The sequence below is a fragment of the Felis catus genome, chromosome D1, assembly GCF_018350175.1.
Source record: "Felis catus isolate Fca126 chromosome D1, F.catus_Fca126_mat1.0, whole genome shotgun sequence".
Lineage (NCBI taxonomy): Eukaryota > Metazoa > Chordata > Mammalia > Carnivora > Felidae > Felis > Felis catus.
Genome location: NC_058377.1, coordinates 12,206,878 through 12,221,580, shown reverse-complemented (window position 1 = coordinate 12,221,580; position 14,703 = coordinate 12,206,878).

Genomic DNA, 14,703 nt, shown 5'->3' with positions numbered 1-14,703 from the left:
ATCACAGACTGGAAGGACATAGAATCAACACGAGGTATCCTTGTGAATGGCTCGGAGGCACGGCTGCTGCAATGCTGATCATTTCCTGCTTCCCCCAACCACCCTGGTAGTGGAGTACAACCACCAGGGAGCATCCAGAACTCAAAGTCAAAAGACACAAATTGCCATCCTGATTTGCCAACAACGGTTTGTATGACAATGGCAGTTAGAAAAACTAAGTTTTGAGATTCTGAAGCCTCAGTTTCAATAGGGATAATAATCTAGGAGAAGAGAAAAATTCTCTTTTCCCATCTTGGGATCTCTGGCTGGGCCTAAGAATTAAACTGACATGAGACAGATTAATAGGAGAAATGAATGTGAATCTTAGCAATATTTTAGATGGGAGACTTCACAAGAGAATGAAGACCTCAAGATGTGGCCAGAGTGAGAAGCTTTTATATATCATTTGACAAGGAAACAATCAATTTGTGAAGAATTGACAAGACAAAGGGGTTTGGCCTAGGGGTAGTAAGTGATAAATAAGTAACTAAGAAAGTAAAGATTGGCTTAACAAGGTTTGTACAGATTTCTCAGACCCAAATTTCCTGTCTCTGGTGATAAGAATGTCTTCCTTCCTCCTGGTAGAGAGAGGGTACCTTTCATATGGGACTTTCATCTCCTGCTTACAGGAAGAAAAAGGAGGATCAGAGCAACCTTCCTATACCTACTGTTTTTTAAACGCCTTTAATTCAAAATAATCAAATGCCAAAGTGACATGTTTTGGGGTTTTCTTCAATAGTATCTATTCTGTTCAGTGTTCCCTGTTCAAGGTTTTAAGAAACATAATTCATAGTTTCCCTTACACTGAGTCCTTACCTTGGGAAATGTCCCTTTTTCCACCCATGAGTCTGTTTAACAGGGAAATTTAAAAATAGTGGTTATGTAGCTTATATGTGGCCTTGATACGGTAGTACCCCTCGCCCCCTCGTCCCGTCATTAATTTTTTTCCTACCCTTTTCAGAAGCTGCCAAGATGGATGGTCAGAATCAAATTTTACTACAGATAGAAACCCGCCTCCGTGTTGGCCTGCTGCCCACTGTTCCATGAATGTCTGTTACAATTATGAACGTACGAATATACAAATACACACGTGGTGAAGATGTCGTTCCAAAATCAACAGCCTCTGGAAGCTTTTCTGGAAGGAAAATCTGCTTTTCTTTTTTAGGATTAACATATACTCTATGAAAACAAACTGTGTAATCATATAAAACAAAGGCCAGATTTTTAAATCAGATACTGAACAGTTCAAACAAAAGTTTAAGTGTGTGGTTTATTTCATTATCCCAAACTGAATTTTTCCTTTTTCCTTCTAAATGGCCCACTATGGAATTTTTCGTAGAAGCAATTAAACTAAAACCTCCAAATCCTTTCCTTAGTAGTTGCTATGAAAAAAACTAGAACCCCGTATCCCGTGTCTAAGAAAGATGCATAAATGAAATGCTTCCTTCTTTATCCTGATTATTTGGAATCTCCGGAAGTCTTAGTTTCCTTTTGGATATGAATTCAGGAGCAATTCAACATCCCAATGGTGAAATGGGACCAGTCCTTGAGTAGAGTTGCAACAGTACCCTCATGGGCATCGAAGGGCACATCTGCTGGTCCACTGGCCTTCCCACTGGAACTAGATTCCACGGTGATTCTAAAAGGCTTCAGTGAGCAAAGAAATTTAAAATGCCTTGGGTATTGGCTCGGAAAGGCAATCCTCTCATGGGGGCAAAATGTAGTGAAGACAAAGTTCCAAAATCAATAGCCTCTGGAAGGAACAAAGAGCACGAAGGAAATAGAAAGGGAGGAAGAGAGGCAGGGAGAGTGGAAAGGAAGGAAGGAAGGAAGGAAAAAAGGAAGGAAGGAAGGATGGAAGGAAGGAAGGAAGGATGGAAGGAAGGAAGGAAGGAAGGAAGGAGAGATGAAAGGACTCAAGAAAGCACATCACTGCCATCTAGCCTGGGAATTTGGTCTACTGGTAGCTGCTCTTCCCATGAGGTCAGTTGATAAAACATTTGCTTCATTACCTCAGGTCATGACCTCATGAGAAAATAGTTCTGCAATACTAGTGTGCAAACAATCAAGGTCTGAGATGAAAAAAAGAATGAAGAACAAGTAAGGACACTAACTTGTGGGTAATTCTAATGGATGTATAAAAAATAATGTCATATGTGGTTAAAAACAAGCAAGATGGAACTAAAATACACAATATCAATAGCCTATAAATTTCAGGGGAGGGTAAATACATGGGGTTGAAGTATTCTGGATCTTTGAGTTGTCCAGGAAGGGTAAGACCTTGCTGAGGGTAAGACGTTAGGCTTTGCTAAGTAGATTATGCATATTGTAATTCCAGGCAGATGATTATACACTGCCCATACTTCCCGAGCCTGAGAATTGTCTCCGGTTGTAGGAGTATGTTTGGTCCCTACATAAAGCAGGTGAGAAAAGCTGGGCAGCAGCCCTCAGGCCCTCACCCAGTGACAAAGGACAGTTGCTGAATGATTATACCGGCTTCCTCGGTCCTGGGTTGAGAATGCCCAAACAGGTTCTATGAACTCTTGCAGAGGTCCACAGCGAAAGTGAGGCCCAGGTGCCCACAGCAGGAACTGGTTCATGAATGGGGCCTGACTGCCTTCCTTTCTTTCTTTGTCTCACTTTCCCATGCCCTCACCAGTGCTTTGGGGGATCCAAAGTAAAATACCTACACTGCAATCTTAGGCACCACAAAAATAACACAATCAGATTAGTAGAGGAGGGGAAATGGAATGACAAAAAAAAAAAATTCAGAAGGAGGCAAGAACTAAGAGAGAGAGGGAAAAACAACAACAACAACAACAACATAGACTTGTCAGGACAAATATAAAGCATAAAATAAGAAGGCAATCGATGGAGAATTAAAGATAGATAAAAACATCAGTAAAAATATGTAATACGTGAGTAGCAGGATTCCTCGACTAGACTTAATGGATGCATATAAAATATTTCACCCAACACCTACACACGTGTTTTAACAATACAAAGCACATTAGAAATTACCCTACACTAGCTTACAAAGCAAGCCTCCACATATTTCAAAGGACTGAAATGAAACGGAGTATATTTTTGACCAACGTGTTTAAGTTAAAAGTCAAAAAACCAAAAAGACAACTAGAATACCCTGATTTGTGTGGAAGTTAAGAAACGTACCAATAAAGAACCTGTGGCCCCCAAAAAGCAATCAGAGTGAAAATTATAAAATAGTTTGAACTCAGTAGTAATGGAAGTACCACATACCAAAATTCGTGGGTTGAAGCCAAAAGAGTATTTAAGGGGGAACTCTAACCCTCAAATGTACATACCAGTAGCGTAAATGGGGGTGTGGAAAGAAAATAATATCATAGAGAAGAAACTAATGAAATAAAAAGCTAAAATACAATTGGGAAGATCAGCAAGGCTCAAAAATCGGCTCTCTGAAAAGACAAATATAATTAGCAAATTTCTGTTTTTAATGATCAAGGGGGGAAAAAAAAACAAAGGAAAAGGCACATACACCCAATGTCAAGAGTGAAAATGGAAACTTCATGGCATATGGTACAGACTTTGCAAAGACGGCTATTAGTTACCGTGAATACCTTTATGCCAATATACCGAATATTTAATGGAGACGTTCCCAAGTAAACGTACAACACATGCAAAGCCTGAACTGACCTGTAACCATCAAAGAACTTAAGTCGAACATTGTTCCTGCATGAAACCCTCCAGGCAGATGGCTTCACAAGCGAGTTCTAGCATATATTCAAGGAATCGGTCATTTTATTTTTACCCAAACTCTTTCAGAGGATAGAAAATGAGAAAACACCCCTCAACTAATTTTATAAGTTGAGCAAAACCATAATGCCAAGGTTATTTATGAGAAAGAAAAATTACAAGCTAAAAATCACTCATGAACACAAATACAAAAATCCTAAACAAATTATTGTCTAGACCATAAAATAGCAAACACTTACATGGTGCTTACTAGGCATAGACACCGGTTTAAGCATTTTGGACGTGTTACTAAACCTTACAATAGTTCTGTGAGTTAGGTACTATTATCCCCATTTCAGCGTATAAGGCACAGAGAGGTTAAGTACCCTGCCCAGGCCACACTGCTAGGTAGCTGTATAGCTGGGGTTCAGACCTACAACAGTCTGACGGGACAGCCTATTCATTTAGTCGTTACACTATGACCAAGCGGGTTAATTGCTGGAGTACAAGGCAATTTAACATTCAAAAATCAATTAATGTAAGGGCGCCTAGGTGGCTCAGTTGGTTAAATGTCAAACTCTTGGTTTCGACTCAGGTCATGATCTCACAGTTTGTGAGATCCAGCCCCACAGTAGGCTCTGTGCTGATTGGGTGGAGGCTGCTTGAAATTCTGTCTCTCCCTCAACTTTTTGCCCCTCCCCCACTCAGACTTTCTCTCAAGATAAATAAATAAATTTAATAAAATCAGTTAATGTAAATCATCATATTTACATATTTAAGGAGAAAGGCCTTCTGATCATTCAATAGATATATGGAGGTGGGGGGAGCTCAAAATCCACATTCATTCACAACAGTAACAATAAAAACCACTTGGCAAATGGAGAGTAGGATGGAACTTCCTTCATGTGAAAAGGATTACCTACAAAAACTTCAACAAACATCGTACTTCATGATGACACTTTTAAAAGCTTTCCCTCTGACCTGAGGACCGAGGTGAGAACGCTAACAATTGCCAAGTTTTATTTCTTCTATCTTAACGATTACCAATGTTATTCAACATTCTACAAGGGGTCTTGGACAGCACCGGAGGTAAGAAAGATAAATAAAAGGTAGAAGCATTGGAAATGAAAAAGTTAAAATTATTATTAAAAACAGATAAGATAATATATAGAGAAAAATTTAAATAATCTACAAAGAAACTACTAGAATATAAAAGTCTAGCAAAATTTCTGGATACGAAGTGAATATAAAAAATTAAATTCATTTTTAACCAGCAAGAGTTATAAAATGAAATTTAAAACAGACTTCGTGCACAATGGCATTAAAAAATGAGAAGTACCTAGGAATAAATCCAACAAAATATGTACAAGACATTAATGGAGAAAATTATAAAATTTTATGAAAAGACATTAAAGAAGACCTAAATAAATGGAGAAATAGACCACTTCATGGATTGAAGGACTCAACATTGTAAAGATGTCATTTCTCTCCAAATTGATTTATGGACTCGGTAAAATCTCAATTAAAATCCCAATAGGTTTTTGTTGGAACTTGACAAGCCAGCTCTAAAATTTATATGACAGTGGCAAGGGCCAAGAGTAGCTACTCCTGAAGAAGAAAAATAAGGTAGGAGGGCTGGCTTTACCAGACATAATACTTATTATAAAGCTAAAGTAATGAAGACCGTATGGTATCGGTGTAAGGACTGACAAATAGACTAATGAAATAGTAGAGAGCCCATAAACAGACCCATAACTTTATCAACCCTTGATATACAGCGGAGGTGATATCCCAGATCAGTGGGGGAAAAGATAGACTCTTCAGTAAATAGTGCCAGGGTAATTGAGTATCCATAGGGGAGAAGATAGAATAGGACCTTCTTTGCACACTAGACACAAAAATCAATTCAGGTGGATTAAAAACCATAGACGAAGGGATAGTCTCTGAGGATTTAGAAGGTAATGTAGAAGAATATCTTCATGACCTTAGGGGTAGAGAAGGATTTCTCAAACCGGATACAAAAAAACCATCCATCAGAAATTTGAGATTTTTTAAGTTTGAGTATATTACAATTGAGACCATCTGTTCAACCAAAGACACATTAAGAGAGTAAAGAGACATACCACAGAGCAGGAAAAGCTCTCACAACTCATAAAACTGATAAAGGACCAGGATCCAGAATTTATAAAGAACTTCTGTGAATCAGAATGAAAATAAAGAACAACCCAGAAAACATGAACAGACCCTTTATAAGAACCCTATGAAAAGATGCTTAATCTCATCAACGAAATGCAAGTGAAGTCACAATGAGATACTACTACAGAGCCATCAGATTGGCAAAAATAACGTCTGCCAGCACCAAGGACCTTGAGCACAGATATTCTCATGTATTTCTAGTGGGCAAATAAACCGGTGCACCATTCTGGAAAACAGGCTGGCACGAACTAGGAGACTTTAGTTGGGCATACCCCATCTCCAGCAATTGCACACCCAGGGTCATACCTAGAGCAAACCTGGCACAGGCACGTGACTGTTCTTAGCAGCATTGTTTGAAGTAGTCCCCAGCTAGAAACAACCTAAATGTCCAGCAACAGTAGAATAAATAAATCAGAGTATACAGCGATGGAACTGCACCAATTATAGCTACAGGTATCAACACGGATGGTTCTCCAAAGACGGAGAGGGAGAGAAACAAGAAGATACACATTCTTATTCCAATGATATAAAGCTCAAAACAGGCAAAAGTAAACAAGCTTATCTAGTGATGCATAAAGGAATGGCAGGCTATAAAGAAAAACAATCATTACCTTAGACGTCAGGACGCTGGTTGGCTCTGGAGGGGAAGAAGGGGGTGCTACTAAGACCCTTCACTGTTCTATTTCTCAACTTGGGGGGCAGTTACCTGGTGTTCATTTTATATTAATCTTCAGACTATATGCAAATGTTTTATGAGCATTTCTATATATGATCAAGCTCATGATAAAAAAAAAAACCAACAAAAAACCATCCTGCATGTCTAGATGCAGGACTGCTTTTGAGATGTAGAGATGAAGAATCCTTGGTCATTTGGGTGGCCCCAGGCTTCCTCTCTGAGGCGTGCCCAGAGAGGCTCCTTTTATTCAATTTCACCCAATGGGGTTACAGCATTCAAGGGCACCGAAGGATAAATGACTGGTTCAACAAAAACGGGGCAAGAATGGTGGGGAACATAACAGAAACTACCACTCAAGCTTCCCTTCTCCAACACCGGAAAAAGTCTGTGCTCCAGACATCAAGGCCTACTTTAGATCAGAGGCCCGGGATGCTCCAGAAATGATTCAGACTCCCATAGGCAGTGATCTCGCCTTTTACTCTCCCTGGCTTCTGCTTATCTCCAAGAGCGAGCCGCACGCCCAGGTACACCGCAGCAATTAGGAGCCTGCTTCTGCTGCCAGCGCAGGGCAAGGGTTTGCTCCTGCTGTAGAGACGGGCCTGCGCTGAGCCTCTTCCTCGGTCTCTGCTCAGACCAGACCTGAGGCCAGGTGTGAGGCCTGAGATTGGAATCCAAGGCAGAGCCAAATTGAGCAACTCCCAGAGTCAGAGGAACCAGCAATTTGGAGCCTTTCATGTGCTTGGTAATTAATAATAAACAAAATTACAAGCAAAATGATAACACATCAAATTTGATGCGGCCCCACAGGGTCTGCTTCAGGTTTTAATGAATACGGATGGTGAGTCCAGGGATGATTCATCTGAGCCTTAATTGCAGGGAGGCGGGGAGCCCTTTCCTTGAGTCTATCACCTCTCTGTTCCCCTCTCTTCTTAGAGTCATAGCTCCCCGTGGGCAAGAAAGGAGGCTGTCCCATCAGAACGCGAGGGCGTCCTGTGTGTGCGTTTCTTAGGGTTCTAACAGCGCATCCTCTCACGGAGCTTTGGGTTTTCAACCGAAAGCCACACAGCTACTGGTTCGGCCAAAAAGTTTAGTTCTCTACTTATCTATACCCACGATTTCCAGATTTCTTTTTTATGCTTATTTATTTTTCAGAGACAGAGTACAAGTGGGAGAGGGACAGAGAGAGGGGGAGACACAGAATCCGAAGCAGGTTTCAAGGCTCTGAGCTGTCAGCACAGAGAATGACGCAGGGCTTGAACCCATGAACAGTGAGATCATGAGCTGCCATCAGACGCTTGACTGAGCCACCCAGGTGCCCCGAGTCTCCAGATTTTAAACTGGTCACTGAATCCATTGCCAGGGTTGCAGGAAGCTTTGAGAAGGATGCCAGAGCAGGGAAAGAGAGGAAGGACACAGGATGCGAGCTCTTCTTGGAGGAGAAAAGAGAGAGCCGGGGTGGGGGTGGTTGAGGGAAGAGAAGGAAATTCCTGAGCCTCAGCTGGGCCCAGTTCTGTAATCCAGCAAAGACGTGCCCAGCCCCAACTCACCCCCATGGCATGGTTTGTGAACTGCAGCGAGATGGCATTTGGGGGCCTTTGGCAAAGCCGGGGACCAGCGGCTTGGCCGCAGCAGGTGGCCGTCAGTAATGACCAAGTTCATGAGGCTGAAAATCGTGGCGGGGCTTCTACAACACCCACCTGGCAAAAGCTGAGAACTGGGGTGGCTTCTGGGCTATACAGATGATTCTGCTTTGCTTCCCTGTGGTGTGATGTCCCTTTGTCATGCACTCACCATAATTGCTACCATCTGATTTAGGTCTATCTTCTCCGTTTCCACTGATTTTTTTCCCCCTTGTTTCCTGCTAATTACCATTCGCGGTATAATGCATATATTTGAAACACCTGTCCTGCCAGGTCAATGTATGTCATTCTTTTCCTCTGTGTTTAATACGGATGTGAAAAAGCAGCTAGTCTTAGTTCTTGTGTCAAAAAGCTAGACTAAGACTTGATGTTGTAATTCTGCTGTTCTTGTACCTGTCTCCTGTTTTGTTTTTGAGAAACCATGAGGTCAGGCGATTAAAAGGGAATGCTTAGGAAACTGGAAAATTAGCAGAGATGGCTGACCGTGAGGTTTTCAAAAGAGGTTGAGGAGAGATGTCACAGCCTCATGGGAATCCGACTCAGTAAAGGAAACCCAGTCTAGGAAGTAAAAAGCTGTGACTGTCAGTCTTCGGTCTCTTGTTAGAAAGCTTCGGAAAAGAACGTGTGTAGGGGGAGGGGATCCCTCCGTTCGATCCTATCTTCTTGCTCCCCACGCATCTCCCACCCTCCCGAGGATTTTCTAAGAGGTTTAGTGCGTGTTCTTTTCGTTATGTGTATTTCCGTGAAATAGGTACTGTTGTTTTGTATGTATATATCTTCATTTACATCGTTTTCACTACACCCTTAAGGCCCGTGCACGTGGCTATGTGGACATGTGGGCCATACCTTCTTGCCACTCCGTGACTTGAATCCCCCCATTTACGTATCTACTCCCCCAGGGATGGACACCCAGATTGCCTCTAACTCCCCCACACAACGTTCCTGTAGATGCCCAGGTCTCCTCTGTGCAGACCTGTGTGGGAATTTCCACAGGGTATATTCCCGGGAGTAGAAATGCTGAGTCACAAGCCAATTAAATATTTAATTTTAGTGAGAACCACCAGGGTTCCCCCCCCCCAAGCCTATACCAGTCTACATCCCCAGCAGCAGTACATGGGAGTTCCTGTAATCACCAACACACCCATACACACCTCTAACCCCTACCAAAATTCTTGGAATGATCTACCTTACCAGTTTTTGCAAATCCAATGAAAATACATGAAGTTACACAATTTTTTTTAAGTAGGCTCCATGCCTAATGTGGGGCTTGAACGCACCACCCTGAGATCGAGTCACATGCTCTACCGCTGAGCCAGGCAGGTGCCCTCATAATTTTTTAAATTTCACCTTTCTCTAACCAATTGGAGCTCATCTAAGTGTGCACATCGGTGAGGTAAGTTCATTGATGTAACAACCCACACATCTCAGTGGCTTCACAAAGTAAATGCTGATACATCTCTGTTCGCTTCACAGTCCGGTGTGGAGGGAGTCCGGGGAGGGATACAGCTCCAGGCGGTCAGACTTCTACAGTGCAGTTGTCTCATTTCCTAGGGGGCAGAGGTCTCCACTGGATTCTCTGCATCCAGCCCTTGGAGTAGGCATGAGATGCGTTCACATTCCTAGGGCCAGAACCCAATGCCACAGCCTGAGGCAAAGGACCCAAGAAATGGAGGCTTGCCATGTGCCAGAGAAGACAGAGAAATCAGTGAAGAGTTACACAATCTGCCACAAAATGTTTGCTAACTTTGGAGATTCCTCTTCTACAAATTTCCTAATCACACCCTCACTCCTTTTTTTCTTTGGACTTCCTCCTAGTCCAAATTTGTATATTTTGACTTGGCTGTTTTTTGTATATTCTAGAAGGTGTTGGTTTTATCCATTGCAAAGATTTCTTCCAGTCTGTCTGCCTGATCACTTTGGCTACGGGTCTATCATCAATCAGCAATCTAATTTTTACGTAACCTAGTTAAGCAGTACGTAGCCTTATGGTTTTTGTTTTTGAAACTGCGTTTGTTATTTGCTTACAGGCTTAACCTCTGAATTCCTCTTAAATGCACCTCGTCACTTGTTAAGGCAACATGTAGTAGAAAGTCCCAAAGGAAAAAGCCCACCCCAAAACTAATTGTCCTGCTATCAAGTCTTTCCCCCAGCATACAGTTTCTCACAATCCTATAGGTCCTAGCCTGGAAAAACTCAATTCTCTGAAGCTTCTGTCTGAATGTACAAAACTGTTCAGAAAGCCCTTTCCACTGGCTGGAGAGTTGGGCGACAGCCAGACCACAGAGCGTGTGCCATTAAAATGGTTGCAACCTTAAAGGGTGTTGCGTTGGAAATTTTTCAGACACACTGGCATGTCTTTTAATCTCCCTCCCGTGTTGTTTCTTGACTTTGATCTCTTGCTCATGTTTCCCCCTTGCCTAAAAAAGCCCTTTGCTTGGCTAACCCCTCCTATCCTTAAGACTCAACCTGGGCATTGCTTCCAGGAAGCCTTCTGTGACCTCCCTCGCCCCACCCCACATCTAGGTTAACGCACCTCCTCTGTGTTCCCCAGTACCTGTCCTACTCTTGTGCGGAACAAACCACTCCGCGTGGCAGTGGTCATCTGCCCACCTAACTGTGAACTTTTTGGCAGAGCTGAAGCCAATTCTCCTTTGTTTCCTTAGCACCAGGATGAGACCTGACACATGCATTGGCATTAATAGCTGCCGAGTGGATCTGATGGACTTGCTGGGCCCTATCCACTGCACTTGACCGTCCTGCCCCTGCCTCATGAAATTTGGGGAGATTTTCACTACAATAGAGAGGGCCCAGAAGAATTCCACTCCAGCAGCCAGCTAGGGCGCCTCTCCCTTGCTCTTTGTCCAAGCTACTAATAGGCTGATCCTTCAGCACAAGGACCTGGGCTTTAGTTTCTGTTGTGGAAGGGGAGGGGGGCATTCATCCTATATATGGTTGAGTGAAGGTCAGTGAAAATCAGGGTCCTCTGGCCGGGCCGTGGCCCTCCTCTTCCTGATTCCCACATTCAGAGGTCAGGTTGAACAGGAGAGCAGGCCTCAGGCAAACAAGGTTGAGGGAAGACTGTCCTCTGCCCCATGGACCTTGCAGTCCGCCAAGCTCAAGGCTCCACTGCCCCCTTGTGTCCGGAGAGTGAAGGACAAGGGAAATAATCAAAACAGGTTTAGGACTGGTCCCCAGGGAGCCATCTTGCTGTCCTGCCTCCTTCCCCTGAAGGACACACTCACATACAGAGACACATGGTCAGGTGGACGGCCTGCCTCGTCTTCCAGGGGTGTGCCAGCCATCCCCCTCACTGCCTGCTCTTTCCCCTGGAGGTCTGAGTGCCTGGGATCCTCCTCTGGAAGGCAAAGTAAGGGTGGGGGGGCTTGAACATTGTAAAGGGGGTTTCTCCAGGGGAGGCTTGCAGACAGGATGGGAACAGGTAGGGGGGCAGCTCCCTTCTGCCTGTAGATTCTGCGTCCAGAGGCGTCCTCCCCTGCAGCTTTGGGGAGCTCTGTTGTAGAGAGAGGGACACTGCTGGGCTTGGCACCTCCCCTAGGTGCCCCTGTCCAGCTGTGCCAGACCTCAGTCTAGGTCTGTCCATCCCAGCAACTGTCTGAGCCTTTCTCCCACCCCCTCTGCCCCGGTTACTCTCCACAGTACCTCCCTGCTGATTTCCTTCTTAGGGCTCACTTTTTTTTTTTTTTGTCTATTCCTTTATTGTCTGCCTTCCCTTCTCCAAAGTCGGATGAGGGCAGGGCCTTGCTGGACTCATTCACCATATCCTCAGAAGACAAAACAGGGACAGGAATATAATGGCCACTTATTCTGTGTTTCCTGAGGTTCCCCAAACATGACTGATGTCCCCGCCCCCCAAGGTTCCCACCTTGGCCAGGCTGCTTCTTCCATCAGAAATGCTTTCAACACCCCGGCCTACCTCCACCCCGCCTTCTGTTTGCCTGGCGATCGGGTACTCACTGTGAGTTCAAGACTCGCTTTAAACATTACCTCTTGGTTACTGGAGGGGGTGTGGGAGGGAGGATGGGCTAAATGAGTGAGAGGCACTAAGGAATCTACTCCTGAAATCATTGTTGCACTAGATGCTAACTAATTTGGATGCAAATTGAAAAAAATAAAATTAAAAACTAACTAAATAAAAATAAACATTACCTCTTTGTGGTGTGCCTGGGTGGCTCAGTCGGTTGAGCATCCGACTCCTGATTTCGGTTGACGTCATGACCTCACGATTTGTGGGACTGAGCCCCACATCGGGCTCTGCACTCACAGCGTGGAGCCTGCTTGGGATTCTCTGTCCCTCTCTCTCTGCCCCTCTCCCACTTGTACTCTCACTCAAAATAAATAAATAAAACTTTAAGAAGAAATATTGCCTCTTTGTGATGCCTCCCTTATCTCCCCCCCGATTAAGAATGACCTTCTGTGTGCCCTCCCCTCTTAACACTGCTGTCATACCATCTGTGAATGAGCCCAACAAGGGCAAGAATTGTGTCATATTTGTTTTCACATATAAAACATATTTGTTTTCTTAGGGCCTGACAAATGGCAGGTTCTAAATGAGTATTTATTGATGAACTCTGATTACCCCCTGGAGAGTCCAATGCCCTGAGCTACCTTCCTATCCTTCCTTGTCCCCCAGCGTTCTCTCATAGGGATCCCGCCCTCCAGGCAAAGAAAACATCACATCATTTACCTGGTATCTTCCCAAGGCCATGTTTTTTAGCAGTAGCATTTCTTCCAGTGGGAGCACTTTTCCAACCAGCACCCTCTCTTAAAACTCGTCTTGGCTACCACTTACTCCGTGACACCTTCCTCAGTCCCTGAGCAAGAATGAATCCTGTCCGGTGGCATGGTTCCCATCACCATCCCTCTCCCAAACAAAGCCTGCCTTGCAGTAGAGTCCCAGGCCTACTCAGTGTCAACGTAACAAAAGCGTGTCTCTTGTTACTCCAGTGAATCGTAAACCCTTTCCGTACTTTCCAGGCCACGAGCCACGTCTTGCACATATTGGTATCTCTCTACCTCCCAGGAAGCCAAACACAATGCTCACTCACAGCCCACAAAGTTTAAGGGGTAACTTGAATATCACGTAAGGGAGTCAATAGCTCCCTGAGGTGACTGCCCGTGTAACTGACACCAGGACCCCAGGACCCCAGGGGATCACACCCTGGGATGCGTGCCCACATTGATGCAGTGAGGTAGAGCATTGGGCAAGTCGGTCCCACTGAGACCACCTGTGCCTGGACACCCTCCCCATATGCCCACCCACCTTGCTCTTTGCTTTATGTTTTCCAGCCCAGCCCAGCTTTCTGGCTGCACGCTCCAGTGTGCCCTTGGAGCTCTCCTTGGAGGAGGTGCGAACACTCAGCCTCTGGGTGCATCTACTGCCAGCTTTTAGTAGCTAACACCTGATCTGACCCTAGCCTCATATGGTGACACCATGGAATGGATCTGACCCACCCGCTACGACCATCATCAGCACACACGCACACACACACACACACACACACACACACACACACACACACACACCCGTACCTACATATACACACAAGAATATACACAGATACACAGACATGGGGTAGAATGTGATCAAGGGCTTACACATGGCAAAACTGTGTTTACTGCGAGGACCAGCCCTGGACAAAGTTTCTGACACACCTAGCACGGTGCCCGGTGTTTCGTAGGCACTCAACAAATATTTGTTGGATGAACAAATCACTTGCTTACCCATCTCCCAACCCCCGCCAACCGTCACTGCTTTGGCAAATTCTCTGCCCACTTGAAACGCTGGTCTGCTCTACCATGCCAGTGCCCAAGGTGTTTCATCAGAGATCTCCAGGGGCAGGGCCCCAAATTTTGTACCCAGGTGTCAGTTTTTCCTGCTGAAGTTCAGCAAACACAGCATGTTCTTTCCCCTCTGGGTCTCGGCACATGCTACTGCTACTGACAATTCCTGCTCTCCACAGACTATTCCCGCCCCGTTCTTTCTCCTGGCTTCCTCCCGCTCACCCCTCCCATCTCCCGGATCTGCTGCTACTTCCTTCAAGAGTCTTCCCCAAGGGCCCCGTGCCCGTCCGCAACTGGCTTAGGTGGGTCGCACCGGACAAAAGAGAACAACGCCTCCAGCTCCCTTTAGAACTGCTTATTACCGGGGCGCCTGGGTGGCTCGGTCGGTTAAGCGGCCGACTTCGGCTCAGGTCATGATCTCGCGGTCCGTGAGTTCGAGCCCTGCGTCGGGCTCTGTGCTGATAGCTCAGAGCCTGGACCCTGTTTCAGATTCTGTGTCTCCCTCTCTCTGACCCTCCCCTGTTCATGCTCTGTCTCTCTCTGTCTCAAAAATAAATAAACGTTAAAAAAAAAAAAAGAACTACTTACTACCTGCACATGCAAGGTCAGTGAAAACACATACGCCATCGCACACGTAGC